At 41.2% G+C, this 16,386-nt stretch overlaps 1 pseudogene; it reads right to left on the minus strand.

Annotated features, from left to right (window-relative positions):
• Positions 1-402: 402 nt before the first annotated feature.
• Positions 403-15,912, minus strand: LOC103803092 (annotated as a pseudogene).
• Positions 15,913-16,386: the final 474 nt, after the last annotated feature.

Genomic DNA, 16,386 nt, shown 5'->3' on the forward strand with positions numbered 1-16,386 from the left:
CCTGGCATCTTAAAAGGTCTCAACTAATTCTGGCAAGTTGATCAGTACATATTCTGCCAGACCAGAACAGTTCCCTGCTGTGTGTTTTCTAATGGATTGACCACTGCCCTCTAAAAGGAGATAGTGAAATGCACTGTATAAGCATCTTCCCAATCAACCTTAGGAATTTGAATCTATCTTTACCTTTTTACTCATATAAGGAAAATGTTCATTCAGCTAATTCAGACAGGCCTTCCGAGCTAAAGAAACTTCTAAAATTCTAAAATATACAAACTTGCCCTTTGAATCACTATCATGTCTACCTTATAATAGTGATTAAATCACTTATAATAGTGATTTTGAAGAAATGCATTTTAGTGTGGTCCATTGCTGCAGTTCGACCAGGTGGTATTTCAATCTGACCAGCCTTATCTCAGCCAGAGAGAGCTGGATGACTCCATGTTTGTTTTTGTCCAGGAGACAGAATGCTTTTGAAATGTAGAGGAGGGGGGTAAAAAGTGGATATAAACCACAGAATTTGTCATGTAGGGAATCACTGTCTGGCAAAATGTAAAGGTCTGACTTTTTGCCATGATCTACTGGAAATCTACACTGGTTCTGTAAGATAATATTACAGCTGTTCTTCTTTCCTCTTACAAGTAATTTCTAAACTGCTTCATGAGGTGGAATAGGTCTACAGCAGCAACCTGAGAGTTGGCAGCAGGACAACTATAAAATCTGATGTGCTAGCATCTGGTATGATCCAGGGACAAACCTGTAAATCAGGTCTGAATAAGGACCGTAAATGATAAATTGTACCATTTATATGTGCTGGGACAATGGGGGGCCAGAGCACTGATCATAAGCTGCAGATGACTGTAAAGCAGAAGAGCATGGTATGTTATGGAAACATGTCCCCTACTCTCCATGGTCATTCAGATAGTAAGGCTTTTTCTATTTCTCTGCTGCTTTCTCCAACAGACATGATTTTGCTGGCACACTGACATTTCTATTCAATTTGCTACATTCACATTTAAAAGACACCAAACACTTAATGAAACTCCAAAGTTTTCAGGAATTCCCCTTGGCTGATGAAAAGAGGCACTTACTGAACAGGGTCTCCAAGCAGATCCTACAGGCCACGAAGCCATTGACATCAATGGTCAGCTTGCTGCAGGCATAGCACATGACAATGCTGTGCTGCACCTGATCATTGAGTGTGAAACCTGAAGGCAAGGAAAGTATGTGAATCACTGGCACAGCAGGTTAATATGCTGTGTTTGATGTGACTTATCCATGGACTGCTGCAGCTGTGGGCAGACCTGGTTGAAGGGCAGGACTGTTTCTCCCGGAAGGTCTGTTGGATTCCATCACCCACCTCTGTGGATCCTTTGCAAAGCCCATTGTGCTGGGTGAAGACAAGCATAAGTTCTTATACAGTATTTTGTCACACTGCATATTTCATGTTGTTTCACAGCATCACCAGTCCTATGTTCCCCAGATAAACCCCTAATTAGTGAGTCTTGGCACTGCAGCTGAATAGCAGTGATTCTTAGATTTTTTAGAGCCAATTGCTCACGTAACACATTGGCCTCTATTCAGGCCCTTATTAGCACTATTTCTGTCTCCAGATCATTCACATAAATTCCAACAAGCACAAAACAAAGCAGAAAAACAGTGCTTCTCTAGATGCCTCTGAGTGGGCAATCACTGCTCCAAAAGTGAATAGTACACACCAGAAAGGACATTGTTGGGGCATGCCTTGATCAGGCTTCCATCTTCACTAATGCAGAGAAAGAGGGTGGGTGGAAATGAAAGAAGAAGAGGTTTTGGGTGTAGCTCTGAAAGAGGACAATTAGATCAGGAAATAATGAGGCCAAAAATAGAGGAAATAATGATCAGACGGATAAGCAATGGTCACAGCATGGACAGAAGTATCAGTGGTTCATAATGCAGAACAGAGGACAGGGTTTGATTTACATAACAGCAAGAGGATGTATGTGACTCTCAGGCAGAGAGAATGGCACTGGCAATGCTGTGAGCTAGGTGATGGGAGAGAAGAAAAGCCATTAAAAGGCCCCACTGTTCTTTCAATGTTTGATGATCTGACAGTGTCTCTGAGCAGCATACTCACCTGCCTCGCTGAGGGCATTTCACATCTCATGGGAGTCGATGGTACCAGAGTAGTCACTGTCCACATTCTTACAGATTGCCTGCAGCAGAGGGGAAGGAAGGAATGAGGAGTACTGCTACGTGTGACCGCACAGCAACGTGATGGTGTGAGCACAGGGAGAGAGGCTTTGGCTTTCACAGCTGGGTCACAGCAGCAGTGAAGACTGTTAACATAAGGGGTTACAAGTCAGAATGAACTAATGAGAGGACTCCTCTAGGGTTTAACCTCGGTTTACTATTCCACTCTGCAGCCCATTGCCCTGCCATCCTCCCTGCTCGTGTAGCTAGATTACTGCCAGAACAATCATGCCTACCTCTGCTGTGTCCACACTGTCAGTCTGCTGTGCAGACAGGTTTCTGAGGGCTGGGACAGGAGCTGCCCCTACTGACCCAAGCTCCTACGCTTAGAAACATTAGTGAGCAAGGGAAATGTTTCAAGTAGCTACCAGCAAGCAAGGAAGACCAGGAAACACATTCCCATGGGCTGGCAGCCTGCCTGCCTTCATATTGCATGGTGGCAGACAGGCCATTGAGGAAAATATCCAGTCATCTGGCAAACATTGCAACAGACAAGTCCATTTTGCTTAATAATTCAGACATGATGACAGATGATTCCTAGGGCCAGTAGGTTTATTATCCAGAATTAGGTGTCACCCAGACCCACAGCTAAGACTGGGTTTGGCTCTCAGAGCTTGCTTTGGTGACAAGCCTTAGGACAAAGCCAAGACTTCATGAACCCAACATGTCTTCATGAAACTTCAGGGCAGATGCTCTGTGCTGACCAACATCAAGTGTGGTGGCAGCAGGCTTGCCTGAAAGGGCCATTGTCACACAAAGCAGGTCCAAATTTGACCTTACTTTGGACTGCCTGATTCTGGGTGAACTTCTTGGGATATTAAATCCTCTGCCAGAAAAGCAATTCAGCACCTCTATAGGATTTAAAAAATGCGAATACAGGTTTTTGTTTCTTGTGTTTGCTTATGCTCAGCCAGCAATGCAACATGTTGCAACAGCAGAGATTCGTTCATATGAGCTTGAATAGAGCAGGCAGCAGCGGGAGCTGTCTTTGCCAACAGTGAAAGAGGTTTAATCTGCCTTTCCATAAGGTATTGCAAATTATGGAGAGTGGTGGGGCCAAAGTGAAAGAGGATCTGTTTGTCCCCTGATAAATAAGAGGTGTTTCAGAGCCCTGGAACAAACTCCTGCCACAAGAACAAAGGTTTCTAAGAATATCTGCGCGTGGTGGTTTAACTCTTTCTCAGTTCTGGATCTGTACTTCAGTGCTGAGAGAGAAGGGGAGACAGTCAGAACTATTATGTTAGCAAATACTTTTGAATCTTTATCTCAAGTATCTTGAATTCTGTAAGACCCAAGATGACAGTCCCATTGGTCTGGGCCATGTTAGGGCATGGTTCAGAAATCAAGATCCCTTTATTTGTAACAAAACTGGAGAGCAACCAGTTCTGATAAAAACAAATCACCCATCTCTGTGATCATCTTAATGTCAGTTTAGTTCTCATTTGTAATGCATCTCCATCTCCCACAGACATGCCCACAGCTTTACATTTGCTTAGCTAAAGGCATGCCAAGAATTTCTAGGCTATCTGCACTCTTACGGAATGATATATGGGATTGCTAAATATAAAAGCACGTTTAGATCCACTCACATTTTGTACAGTTAACATTAGATTAGAGTCCTTAGGGGAAAAAGGGACTGGCCTTGCAGCAGGCAACTGTTAGAAATCAGAGGCAGGAACTGCAAGTGAAGAGGGAGTAGGTAGTAGTCTAGAGAGTCTTCCCCTATGTCCTTCAGGACCTTGAACATCCCTTCCAATGGAAAAATATGCAGAAAGAGGGAACTGGACCCCATGGCGCTCTACTTACTGAGTTGCCCCATTAGGTTTGGGACACTGTGGAGTGTTGGGCAAAGGCATCACTTCTCCTAACAGCCAGTTATCCACAAGATCCACAGGTAATCCCTGCTGGCCTCAATTATGACCATGTCACAAGACCAACATCAGTGTCACCCTGGCAGCATGACTCTTGACCTTCCCAATGCACCTTTCCAGCACGTCAAAGGACCACTGGGCAGATGTGTTGACCTTTCTTTTTCCCTTGGCTACACAAAGCTTATTAGCTCCCATCTATGCAGAAGGGAGGGAGGCACAGCGTGAACTTGTAGGCTTCCCCCTGTGAACAGGCTCCCCAGCCTGTCTCTCCTGCTGTGAGTTGGTGCTCTATAAGCAGTACCTGACTTAGAGACAGCAGCTGAAGATGTGCTTAAAACCTGCCTCCTGCCAAGCATGCTGTGTGTGCATCTGAAACTGCACAGGTGCATCTAGGCAGAAGGTCCCTGCTTCTCCCTGCTATTTTTAGGGAAAGGTTTAAGTGATGAGAGATGCAGAGCAGGTGAGAGAAGCAGCTGATGATTAAATGGTTCAGGTTTCTGACACCCTGAGCTGATAGAGCTGCTTGGCTGAATTTTATGCCTCCAGTCATGTGCCTGCACAATGAAAGTGTAAACTTGGCCTATCTTGGGAAGTTTGGCAAAGAAGATCCAGAAACTTTAAAGGTAATGAAATCAAATTCAAAGGATACATCTAAAAGGTTGATCATCTCCCTGCAGGTGCTAATGTTGAATCCATCACTTTTAACATCCTTTACTGTACAAAAAGGAAATAAAAGTCCAAGTCAGAAATACTTTTAGACAAATATATTTTTGCAGACAGCCTTGGAGATGTCAGCCACTTTAAAATCTTAGTAGCAAAGTAAATGTTCTGCCATTTCTTCCACGACTTCCCTTCAGCTGATTAATATGGTGAGCTTTTTTATTAATATATGTATTTGGGGAGGCACAGAGGAGGGAATGCTATTGGTTTTGGTGGTGGCAAGCCTCTCTCTGTCCACAGAAGTCATGCAGCATAATACCATCTCCCCATGGTGGTCCTTCCAAGTACAGGGGACACTGGTCCTCTGCAGGACATCTGCTGGCAGTGCTTGGAAGGGGAGCACCAGGTAGTATTCCCCTCCCCCCCGGCCCTCCCCCTTATTTAGAGGTTCAGCCAGCCAGGAGAAGCTCATCTGGATGCAGACACAAACTCAGATTTTCATCAAACTTAACTGATAGAGCTGGGTTTTACTAGCACAGATCCTGTTCTCAGCTCCATCCAAACATAACATTACTTATTCTTCACCAAAACCCAGTTTAGGATAGTCTGAAGTTCAATTGCAGTCACTTCACAGTCCTAGACAGAAAACAAAACATACTTTAATTGTCAACATAAAAAATATTTGAAACAAGCTATCTTTATTTGCTGTCAGAGATCCAGAAGCTATTTCTTTTCCATATCTAAGGCATGTAAATCCTTAATTATTTTCTAACACTAGTTTTGTTTGTCCATTCTCCTTTTTTTCCTCACACTTTCTAACATTTACCCTCAGATATCACATGAAGGAGATCTTCAAAAACCATCAATATTTCATAAATATTCAAATGAGAACAAAGTGTTTTGCTAGGTATTATGGTGATCTGACCCAGTAAATGGTAATTTTTTAACAGGTTTGACGAAATAAAGAGGCTCAGGAGAACATTTCAGATATTCCAGGCTTATGGAAACTATGACCTAACAATACTAAACAATATTAAAATTGCCCTATCGAAACTCAAAAAGGTCTTCCTAAGTAATAAGATGTTTTCCCTCTCCAATACCAGTGGTCACCTGTTCATTATGAGAAAATCTGGCTTGATAGCCACAGGCTAGCACAGCAGAGATTTGTAGATACTGCTTTTCAAATACAGTAAATAGAGAAAAGGCTCAGCCAAGAGTTTTCCAATTCCTGGGGCTTCTAAACAAAAAAGAAGGAATTGGCCAGCTAGGCAATTGTCAGAATTATACAATAACTCCACAGGTAATCTATTTCACCATGGGATAATACTTTTACAGTCCTCACTCCTACCACCCCTATTTTCAAAGTTATTCCCTGCCCTGCATTACTGAGGGGAAAAAAATCACATTTTGCACCAATAAGAGGAACAATGTGGAAAATCTGCTCTATTGTAAAATAAATTGAACTGAAGCTGTGAGTTAATAAAAAGGGGGAAAACACTTGGTTTTTTTGAAGACCAGACAGTAAAAGGAATCAGCAAGTCAAATATTGGCACAATCGTAACAGAGGTCTCGGTCTTTTTCGTTCACTTTAATGAACTTACCTCTCCAGAGAGCTTTTGGAACAGAGTCTTGAACTCATCATCTATATCTTTGTTATCAACATGAGGCTAGAGCAAAGAGATGACCAAGAGTGTGGTTAATACGGTGGTTCTAGAAGGCCACCTGTGGGTATCATAAAGACACTGTACAGGGGGCTATATACAGCAACAGAAATAAGCATTTGCTCTGCAGGAATGGCAGAACAGAGGCACTATTTAAATCACAGCCAGCCAGGAGCTGCTCTGTTTGAGACTTCCTAAGGCTGATGAGGAAGTTTTCTTCTGCTACCAAGATAGTTTTATAAAATAGCTGCAGTGAAAACATTGCTGCAGTCAGCCATAGGGATTCAGCAGTCCCTTGGAAGTCTGCATTTACAGTTTCTCTCAGGCTTCAGGAATACAATTTTTTTCTATGGAAATGATCGTTCTGTGCCCTGCTCCTACTTGAGCTAGATGAAAGGACAATCTAATGTGTTCCAGTTCAGTCTACAAGGGTGCAGTTTCTGTGCCACATGGCCTAGGTACACGAAAATGAACGTGAAACTAAGACATGGGCATATGTAAAAAAATCTCCACAAACAAAAATATTTCCCCTGAACACCAGAACATACTGTAATCCCAGCTCAGATGAGAAATAAAAATCTTGCCCCTGTTTTACTCCCCATTATGAAGGAAAAGACTGCTAGGAAAAAAATCTGCCCAGTTAAAACATCTAACTTCATATAGTATTGCAGACAGCATATCACCCATCATCCTAAGGAAAAAAAGAAAAAAATAAACAACCAGAAGTTATGAGCCTACTTTAAAATCTTACCTGTAAAATAATTAGCAAATCAAGCTGTTAAAGTATTAATGAACACACAGAACAAGCCCCCAAGTTTCCTGCTCCTCTCTCTCCAATCTCTTTCTGCTCCAACTCTTTGAAAATATTTTCCTTTGTAAATCCAGCCTTATTGTTCTTGTCTTGCATCCAGACTCCTGCTTTTTCATTCAATGGCTGCTATTGATACAACCCTCTTAAAAACCATCTCCTCATTGTCTTATTTCCAAACTCTTTAATTGCACTCTTTAATTGTGGGAGATTCTACTTTGCAGACCTGAGTGCTTTGTGGAGGCTGTCTGAAGAGCTGTGACTCTTCACCATAGATATGTGTGTGTCACATATGGTAGAATATGTAAGAAAATAGGTTCTAGAAATGAGCCTATTTTGCTGGTTAAGAGAGAAGATGAAGCACAGGGTGTGGCTGCAACACCTGATCTTTTCCTTTATGCGCTTCACCAGCAGAAGTGAAGGCTTTAGAGGGAAGGTACACACTGCATTTTAGCCTGTTTCTCAGCAAAAACTCACAGGCAGAACGCTCCATTTTTGTAAGGCTCAAGAGTGGATGGCACAATGAGGTATTCTCCCCAGGACAACTTCATGCATTGGGAAACTTCACAAAGGTTGATATAAGGATCAGTCCAGGCTGCTGGTTGGTGCCTTGCAAAGAAAGCACAGCTCGCATGAATATGTGTTGTTTTCTAGCTGTAAGAAATGTGTTTTTGTTAGAAACCATTTGACAATTCCCTGGCAAGCCAGCCACCCCATTTTGATTTCAGTGCTTTAAAGCCATCTCAAATTTTTTTTTCACATAAAATATTAAATCTGTGAGTGATGGCCCAAAAGATAAGCACCAGGGTTCTCTCATGGGAAACAGGCAGATAGTTAGAAGAGGCAAGGGTCTTTCTCATGTCTTTCACATGCCTCTTTACAATTGGTGATATAATATAAATAAAAATGTCATAATATATACTCATATGTGATCAAATTAGTACACAGTAAGTTGTCCAAGTATTGAGCATTTTTTGCTTTCATGGGCTGCTTGTGGATAAATCTAAATTTCAGAATATTTTTTAGCAATTTATGGTATGGAATAAATCTCCTAATTGGATTGGAATTGTAGCATTTGATTTCTTTAAACAGACAGAAAAACAGGACAAACACTAGCCACAAGACTGAGACTTTTGGGGCCAAATTAGATGATTTATCCAAATTCTACTAGTAACACTAAGGATTTTCATTGGCATTATGTAGGAAACAGTACTTAATTTTTCCTTAATGCCAATATACTCTTAAGGAAGTGAAACATTGCACAGCTCATAAAATAAAACACTGACATAAGAAGAAACAGTAGTGTAAGAGTAACACCTCTGCTATAGAACTCCTATTCATGACTTTTGCTCCACAAAGATGCCTTTCAAAAGATGTGACTCAATCATACACAAAAAATGCTGTGTGGGATAAGGTTTCTGGCTGTCTAAGACCAGAACATACAAAGATGTTACCAAACATTGTATGATAATTCAGTTTTTCTGTTGTAAACTGTAGACAAATATGCAGCTTTTTCCTCTTTTGTTCTGAAGATAGGATTAAATTTGGTATTCATTCAGCAGCCCCATCCTTTCCCCTTACTAAACACGAAGCTAAGTGGAACTGCAACGATTAAGAAGACAGATCCATATCTTTTCCAATATATGAATTTAATTTTCTCTTTGTATTTACAAGGCTGCTAAAAGAACACAGTTAATTGCTACACGACCACACATTAATTTACTGAAAAAAGGTCTGAAAAGCCAAGGAAAAACGGGCAGCACAGGCTGCTGGACCTCAGTAATGAGTATAGGCTATTCCTACTGCCAGACACCCCTAGAGACTCTTTCTTCAGCAATGAGAAGTCTCTTTGCCTCAGTATTCACATCTTGGAGGATTAGGGAAGGTTGAGTGGGGTTTGTTCATTAGCAGGAGTGCCAGCTCAGAACTGTAAAAGAAATGGATCCACAGAGTTTGCCATTTCATTTAAACAACACTAGCTATATTTTCTCAATTTTAAAGTGCAGAGATCCCATTCTGCCTTCACCTGAACTGAACAGACACATTCTGACCTCTGTTACACAAGTTTAGTGGAAGCCAAATTTCAACAAGTATAAATGAGGTCAGGGTTGGGACTCAGATATCTGTAATAAAGCCTCGCACCCTTGTCCATTGGAAACAGTTATTCAGAAGTTGAGATATTGGTCCAGTGATCCAAGAAGAATGCCCTCCAGAAGAGATGTCATTAGTAAGGAATCCTACCTTCCTGGTAGCTAAATTCTCCAATGCAAATGGAGGTGCCCATCTAGAGGCTAGGGGTCTTCAGCAGAGATTACATACCTCCTGAGGAATCTGAAAGGAAGGGAAATTAAAGGGCTGCTATATACCTGTATCAAGCAGTAGGGGAAAAAAGGCAGATAAAGCCTTCTTCTTCAGACACCTCTTTTTTCATTTTCATTTACAACCACATGTTATAGTATCAGAGATACATGAAGTTCTATCTTTTTATGAATTACAGTATTGGTTAGAAATATTTAAGTAAGCATTTAAATGCTCAGTCAGGAAAGTCAACAAGTTAGTCCCACTTTTCTAACCAAAACCATAAAATTTATTACAGCAGACCTCAAATCAAGTAGTCTACTGTTACTGGAATATGATGAAAATGTAAGGCTACTGTCACTAGCAATCAGCCTGAGGATGATGAGATTGATGTGAGGCAATTATAACAAGTAGAAAATGTCAAGATTTTGCCCTTCTTAAATTAACTAAATTGCTATTGTCAACTTGTACCTCCAAATATAAGGCAGCTTTTCCAAAAAAAAATTAGTTGTCTTGAGAGCACAGATTCCAGTGAGAGCCAAAGTCAGTGTCCTACCAAGTCCCAAAAGAGCTTTTAAAAATATCACCCATACAATGATTCTGGGGCCTAAGTGGCACCTCAAGACTTCGGGTGTTGTTTCCTCTAAGAACCATACTACAAAGCCAGGAGATGGATGATGGGCATGCTGATAGTTATTGTCCTTAGGTTTGTAGTTTGAGCTACATGAGTTATAAAATCTCTGCAGGGTAGGTAGATTTGAACATACATCTTTTCACCCTTTCCTGCAGAGATCTGCTTTAGGTCACCATCCAGGCTGTCCTAACTGGACCTCCTCAGCCACAGCATCAGCTGCAATGATGTAAACCTACAACAGTGCATGACCCAAGGAGCACTTGGAACGGCTGGATGTCTGTCTACCTGAGATGACTTAGCAGCCATGTCTTTCAAAAGAAGTCTACATCTTAAGAGTCACTGAAGTGACTTAAGAGTCACCAAGTCTACCCTACTCTGGGTAAGATCACAGAGGATGCAGATGGGATGGAAGAGATGTCAAGCGCAAAAGCTTCTCCAGCATTGTACTCAGTGAATAGAGAGGTGGACGTTCATAATGTGCAAATTCAGAATGCTGATAGGCAAAGGTGTTGGCACCACACAGATGGCAGCTCAGAAATGTGCTCAGTGAGAACCATTTGTGTATGCAGACACTTAGGCACCGGGGAAAACCCTTCCTATTTTGGAACCATCCTGCACAAGATGTATTAGCAGAAGTCAGCCATTCCCATCTGCTCCCAACTGTGCTGGCTAATGATCTTCATCCAGTAGAATCTATACAATATATAATTGCTTTTCTCCACACATGATATTGGAAATGAAAATACTGGTTGGAAATTTTTTAATTTGCTTCTCTCTCTCCCCTCACATCATAGAAATTAGAGGTTACACTGTAGATCTTTTTCCCCATTATATTTTTAGAGACAGAAACAACACTGGAAAAATCAGAAAAAAGTCCCAAAGTTACTGAACCAGTACAATAACATATGGTAGACAATGAATTAAAAATTTGAAATACAGAGGACTAATTATAAAAAGGAAAGTGACTACTGAGTCATAGGCTGTAATCAGAAACACTTATCTGCAACTGCCAGGCACCCTGAGTCTGCCTCCATTCAGGTTTTGTAAGAGAAGACTCTCAATGAAACTTGCTAAATTATTGGTTCTAGTTTTACATTGCTATCCTGTCAAAGTGGGACAAAAACTGAGCGCAAATTTATCTGAATGTTCCTATATTGTATAGTCAGGAAGAAATGAGAGAAGGAATTGAATAATTTTGCAAAATCCAGTTCTTATAGAAGTGTAGTGCTGAATGTCAGGGTGTAGCACATTGCTATTTTTTCCAGCATAACAGAACAGGGAATAAAGCCTTTAAAATCAAGAACAAACTTTACCTGATAGAGCAAATAACCAATACTGAGCAGACCTTCTCCCATTCTCTTCTGTCTTCTGCATCAAGCCCAGCAGTATAGTACAGCATGGCTCATTCAAACTCCCTTCATGGTCATCACCTGGTTCATCCAACTTGATTTTAAATTGAGGATTGGTCCAGTATGTTGCTAAGAATTGCCAAGGTGAGACAAAAAGGAGGAGATTTTGCTGTCATTGTAGCTAAGATGGCTGTCACTAGACCTACATAGATCTCTTTGGAGGCACTTTTGCATGGAGTTTTTCAAATTTTTCCATTGAGTTTTATATGGGTTTATGTTTTCACAGCCATTCTGAGTATCAATTGGAGACAAGGAAAATCAAAGCACCAAGGTATTTCCTGGAGAGTAATGACCAATAAGGAAGGAGCTGATATCATTAATTCCAGCCAGTCATTTATCTCCGGGAAATATCCTCTTATTGTTGCAAGACGACCAAATGCCAGACAGTCTCTTCTGAGGTCTAACCTGAAAATGAAGGGGAAGCAACACTGCCACTGAACTATGACACCTTCCTGGCCTACTCAACCCCTTGGAGGTTTACTCTGGCCAGGAGCAAAAGCCATGTAAGCAGGAAAAGCAGACCGAGGGGAAAAAAGGGACATGGCCACGAATTAACTGCTTAGTGGGTTGGTAATCCCCAATGAGGAAATAAGTGTGAATTAGATCTTTGTTTAGATTGCCAGGCTTTTGCTTACTGTCTGAAACCTGCAGAAACGGCTGCATCTCCAAGCCCTTCCCACCAAAGCCCCCTCCAGTTGACAAGCACTTACTTTTGATTGTTTTGTTTGGGATTTCACCAAATATCCACTTGGCTGTGTCTCACCTTGGTTATTCTGGCAGCCCCCAGCAGTTGAACCCCATCTCCACTATCCATTAAACAGGGTCAGGTCCCATTTATTGACCTTGCTGCTTGTCAGTGTGTCAGGAGTCAAGCTGCAGATCTTAAGGCAGGTGAAATGCCTTTGAAAATCTGAAAATGACATCCTGGCACATAAAAAGACCAGGGTTAGTCCATCAGCCTGTAATAGATGAGGCATCTGGAACTGGGCACCTCTCCCAACAGGGGAACAGTACTATAGAGCTGCCCAAAGCTGCATTTAATTGAACTCTGAAACTTGGAACTGGCTTTTGGGAAACAAAATTTCCCACTCCCTGAATGACCTGTATCTTCTTGACACGATAGCTCTCAATGGCTGTTACATATGATGGGCTCAGTCATACCATTTTCTGTCATCCCCAGCTGTGGCAATCTCTCATGGATCATGCTTCATAAGTAAATTCACTAAAACTGGTGAAACAATATGTACAAGGGGATGCCATTTAAAAGGAGTAAGAGTTGGCCCTTATGAAAGCATCACTCCATAGGAAAACAATCTCAGTTTGGCGTTGTGCTTTAGTTCTGTCATGGATGTTTGCTATTACCATTCCTAGTAGGTTTGCATGAGTGACAAACCTTGATTGCTTCATGGTGCAAGCAGAGGTCTGTTCTCATTTCCCAGTGCCTTATGGCCCATATAGCTGATTGCACTGGAAGACAGTGGCTGTTTATCTTTCCAGTCTAGGACAGAGTGGCATAGGTTCAGTACTGATCCATATAATCAAATACCTGGGATAGGACAGGTTTTCTATTAGGTCTAGGTAAACAGACTCTTCTCAAGCTGGTAATCTGAACTTTTTCATTAGTGTGTAGCATTTAGGCAAAAAAAACAAACCTCAAAATGCAGAGCAGCTGAGATTCATTCTTGCCACCTCATTAATTTTATTACCATCTGGTCGCTATATTTTGGATAAGCACTGAGTTATGCAAGCTCTAATAAAAGGTAATATTAAGAGGAAGGGAGATAAATAAGAGTCTAACAATGCCTGCATGCCATTATTAACCCCCTTGATTCTGGCAGTTTTTCTCCGTCCAACTGAAAGGTCTGCTTAAAGGCACACAGAACATCCAAAAGAGTAAGCTAAATGAACAATTCTCACCAAAACTCTCTGCCATCTACTTGTTTATCCAGAGTCTGGTTTTGTTTGGGATCAACATAATTCCATTCAGGAGCATTGCAGACAAAGCACAAAAGCAAGCAGTTCAGTTGTTGTATTTTATTCTACAATGAGATCAGAGTTAGATTCTCTCCTAGCCTGATCAAGGAGTATATATTTCTTCAACAGACTTTCTGCTCCTCCCAATGGCAGTACACACTGCAACCTGACTGCACTGGGCTGGAATCAGACTGCAACCGTATCTGCAACAAATAACCCTTAAATCGAATCATCACTGCCAGGTGCCAGAATGTACAAACATTTGCAGACTGGCTGGATTAGGCAACACACAGCAGAGCTTCTCCATTGTAATATCTATTGGGGTGCCTGATAGTCACCCCAGGGAAATTATATTAGCTCCACTGTTGGGGTCATGGCAGCACAAGAAAGCAAAAAGGTGGGATTAGAAAGTACACTGCAGAAAACAGCATTGGCCCTTTCCCATTCTGCTTTAATGTGCAGTAAGATGGATTCTGCTCTGATCTGCTCCCATATGACAACACAGTTCTGCACCTGCCTCAGCAGGGTCGTCCCATGGTAAAACAGATGTAACAAAATTAGGATTATGATGTGTGCCCGAGGCACTTTATCTTGGGGCTGAGCAAAGTAGCTCTGATAAAAGTATGAATAATTGTAATGTTTCTCTCAATTTTCTATCCTTAAGTATGTCCAGACTGCAGTCAATCAGGACAGGAAACTGAAATCTTGAAGTGTTGCATGAAAAAATATGTTGTGGCCCAAATGAAAGTAAAATTTGTGCCATGCTAAATATAAAAATAAAAGAGGTGCTGTCGCTGCCACTCTCCTGAGATTCCAAGGTAGTTGAAGCCCAGACAATTTCTGAGAGTTTTTCAAACTTCTGTGTCCTTAGCTTAGTTGACATCCCCATTTTTTCAGGATTCTCAACTAGATGCCAAATACTGGTCTGATTTAAAGTTGAGCAACCTTAGAATTGAAGCAGAGGCACAATAGTTTAGCCCTGCTGTAATTCCCAAGAATAGAAGCCTTAGAATTGAAGCAGAGGCTAAACAGCCCTGCTGTAATTCCCAAGAATAGAACTGGTTTGTATATTCTACTAAGGATCAATTTGAGAAAAGTTGTCTTGGAAAATGACATGGGTATGGCTTGCATTGGGCTGCTCAAAAATAAAACACAGGCTGTTCTCTCTTATTAGGATGCTCCACCTGAGGCAGGGAATAATGTCCACCACGCAGAGTGGATCAATATCTAACCTTGGTAATAAATAGTGTTTTATTCCAACTGATATAGTATTTCTCCTAAATGTGCTTTGTGATTGGATTAACTGCATAGTCCCAATTTAATTTTTAGTAGATACCAAAATGCACTGAAGAGAAAGAAGCAGAGGCATATAAAAACCTACTTATCACTCCAAGCTCCAGTCCATTCTACTTCACCCCTGGGATTTCTAAGCCTCACTAGTTTCTCTGGCCATACTCAGTAATATACCTAAAAGATCCACAACAAACAGAGCCTGAGCACTTCCATTATTCCAATCATCACAGGGCAATTGCTTTTTAGACAGGATAAAACATTATTTGTACTTGAGTGATGCAGTCCATTACAATTTGCAATAGTCAAAAGACACCTAGATGCCTTCCACCCTTATTTTACATTATCCTGTGTCACCAAGTGAGCCATTAGCTGCAGCACTCACCATTTCACATAATGACAGCAAACTGCAAGGAAAAACATCAGCTACAATACAGTAGAATATCTACATCCTTAAAAGCAGAAGGCATCACACAACACAGCAAGGTTGGAAAGAAGTTATCTGGCATGGACATGTCTGTAATGATTCCAGTTTCAGAGGAGCAGGAATATCTGGGGCTCACCATGAAAAGTGACACTAACAGTAGAGTTCACAAAAGAGGCTTTTACTCCTTCCCCATCAATGCTGACTGGCAAAGTACATGCCCCCACCTTGTGCAGTATGAATATGTAGGGAATGGCTGCCTCCTGTCCTGTCTCTCCTTTCTGTACCCTGGCTCCATTTGGTACAGCCTGGCTCATCTTTATATGTTGTATCCCAGCCTGCTGGTACAATACAAGTTGCTGTCTGCACAGTATATTCCATATAACTACCAGTACAGAGCTTTGGTCCTGGCTAAGTACTGCAGGTGCTTCCTTTTTTTTCTCTAAGATGATGCATAACATAGCAACATTTTTATTTGCTCAGTCATAGAAAGACATCGGAAAGTCGAAGGCACTGAAGTATTGCAACATTAAGCTGGTTTGTATGATGGCCCCAGACAGGCTGGCTTACCTCCACTGTTCCAGTGATAGAGTAAGCATGTCCTTTTACCAGCTTCAAACTTGTGACTGCTTGTGTTTCAGCTGCAGACGTTATCTGGGGAAATAAAAGTATACACATTTATGACTGTATATTGTGTATGAACTCAGCTTTCATGAACAAATTAATATGGGAGAAGATATCCAAAGTGGTATGCACAATGAATACCAATATTCTTGAAGTATATTAACTAAAGGTGAGATCCATAGCAAATGCTCCCCTCTACAGTTTCATGCCCTTAATATGCAGTCTTAGCACAGAAGAAATTCAAGAATGTACGATGAAATTTAAATCCAATTCCCAGATCAGGTAACAGACTCAGTCACCTGTGAAGATATCTTCATATGAACTTAGCTCTAGCCTGCCTCATGTAAGATCTAGTATATCAAAATTTGAACTCTGGCAATTCTATAAGCCTTGAACCAGGATTTCAAACAAGATAATGAAACAGGATGTGAAAGGTGTGAAGTTTCCAAAACATGTTCAAACATCTATGCAGTAGGAAAGCTATGATGTAGTTGCCATCACAGA

The sequence above is a fragment of the Acanthisitta chloris genome, unplaced genomic scaffold (genome assembly GCF_000695815.1).
Source record: "Acanthisitta chloris isolate BGI_N310 unplaced genomic scaffold, ASM69581v1 scaffold4205, whole genome shotgun sequence".
Classification (NCBI taxonomy): Eukaryota; Metazoa; Chordata; class Aves; order Passeriformes; family Acanthisittidae; genus Acanthisitta; species Acanthisitta chloris.